The 2,026-nt window shown below is 56.0% G+C and overlaps 1 long non-coding RNA gene across 1 annotated transcript; it reads left to right on the top strand.

The window, feature by feature from the left end:
- Positions 1 to 337: 337 nt before the first annotated feature.
- LOC127920637 (uncharacterized) lies at positions 338 to 1,713 on the top strand. Its single transcript, XR_008106755.1, has 3 exons — positions 338 to 355; positions 1,333 to 1,493; positions 1,598 to 1,713. It is a non-coding gene; the product is annotated as an uncharacterized LOC127920637 (long non-coding RNA).
- Positions 1,714 to 2,026: the final 313 nt, after the last annotated feature.

Raw genomic sequence — 2,026 nt, 5'->3', positions numbered from 1 at the left:
GACGGGTGTACAGCTCTGCAGGAGGACTGTTCTATGTTTACTTACACTGGGGGAGTCACACTGGCACACACAGAGACACACACACACACACAGAGACACACACACACACACACACACACACACACACACACACAGAGACACACACAAACACGGACATCCACTGACTCTCTGTAACCTGTGTGTGTGTCCAGTGGATGTGTGTCTGGGCTGGGGAGAAGGGCGTGTTAATGGAGAGGAGGCAGAACCTGGAGGGTTACCTGATGGAAGCTCCAGCCAATCATGGGACTCCGTCAGTCCGCTGACACCATCACAAACAGACTGGCTCCCTACGCCGACCCGTCACCGTGCATAAGAGGTACAGAGGTACTGGGGGAGGGACGAGGGGAAGGGGGAGGGACTGGAGGAGGGACTGGGGGAGGGACTGGGGAGGGACTGGGGAGGGACTGGGGGAGGGACTGGAGGAGAGACTGGGGGAGGGACTGGAGGATGAAGGGAGGGACTGGGGGAGGGACTGGAGGAGAGACTGGGGGAGGGACTAGAGGAGGGACTGGGGGAGGGACTAGAGGAGGGACTAGAGGAGGGACTGGAGGGGATGAAGGGGAGGGACTGGGAGGGACTGGAGGAGGGACTGGTGGAGGGACTGGAGGAGGACTGGAGGAGGGACTGGAGGAGGGACTGGAGGAGGGACTGGAGGAGTGGACTGGTGGAGGGACTGGGGGAGTGACTGGAGGAGGGACTGGAGGAGGGACTGGAGGAGGGACTGGTGGAGGGACTGGGGAGAGTGACTGGAGGAGTTCCTGGAGGAGTTTCTGGTGGAGGGACTGGGAGGGACTGGAGGAGGGACTGGAGGAGGGACTAGAGGGGGACTGGAGGAGGGACTAGAGGGGACTGGAGGAGGGACTGGAGGATGAAGGGGAGGGACTGGAGGAGGGACTGGAGGAGGGACTGGAGGAGTGACTGGAGGAGGGACTAGAGGAGAGACTGGAGGAGGGACTAGAGGAGGGACTGGGGGAGGGACTGGAGGAGGGACTGGAGGAGGGACTGGTGGAGGGACTGGTGGAGGGACTGGAGGAGGGACTGGAGGAGGGACTGGGGGAGGGACTGGAGGATGAAGGGGAGGGACTGGGAGGGGGACTGGGAGGAGGACTGGAGGAGGGACTGGGGAGGGACTGGGGGAGGGACTGGGGGGAGGGACTGGGGGGAGGGACTAGAGGAGGGTGGGAGGGGGAGGAGTCAGGATGTAACATTTATTTTGACAAAAGTTTAATTACGAATGTCATTAACAAGTGTGTGTGTGTGTGTGTGTGTGTGTGTGTGTGTGTGTGTGTGCAGGTCTCAAGAGTGGATAGAGGAGCAGCAGATGGGAGCGTTCCTCAGTGTTTCTAAAGGTGATAGATGGGAGCGTTCCTCGGTGTTTCTAAAGGTGATAGATGGGAGGGTTCCTCGGTGTTTCTAAAGGTGATAGATGGGAGGGTTCCTCAGTGTTTCTAAAGGTGATAGATGGGAGGGTTCCTCAGTGTTTCTAAAGGTGATAGATGGGAGGGTTCCTCAGTGTTTCTAAGGTGATAGATGGGAGGGTTCCTCAGTGTTTCTAAAGGTGATAGATGGGAGGGTTCCTCGGTGTTTCTAAAGGTGATAGATGGGAGGGTTCCTCAGTGTTTCTAAAGGTGATAGATGGGAGGGTTCCTCAGTGTTTCTAAAGGTGATAGATGGGAGGTTCCTCAGTGTTTCTAAAGGTGATAGATGGGAGGGTTCCTCAGTGTTTCTAAAGGTGATAGATGGGAGGGTTCCTCAGTGTTTCTAAAGGTGATAGATGGGAGGGTTCCTCAGTGTTTCTAAAGGTGATAGATGGGAGGGTTCCTCAGTGTTTCTAAAGGTGATAGATGGGAGGGTTCCTCAGTGTTTCTAAAGGTGATAGATGGGAGGGTTCCTCAGTGTTTCTAAAGGTGATAGATGGGAGGGTTCCTCAGTGTTTCTAAAGGTGATAGATGGGAGGGTTCCTCAGTGTTTCTAAAGGTGATAGATG

This window comes from Oncorhynchus keta, unplaced genomic scaffold, assembly GCF_023373465.1.
Source record: "Oncorhynchus keta strain PuntledgeMale-10-30-2019 unplaced genomic scaffold, Oket_V2 Un_contig_20105_pilon_pilon, whole genome shotgun sequence".
In the NCBI taxonomy this organism is placed as follows: Eukaryota; Metazoa; Chordata; class Actinopteri; order Salmoniformes; family Salmonidae; genus Oncorhynchus; species Oncorhynchus keta.
The sequence above is the reverse complement of the archived record's forward strand: the minus strand, read 5'-3'. Positions and strand labels throughout refer to the sequence as shown.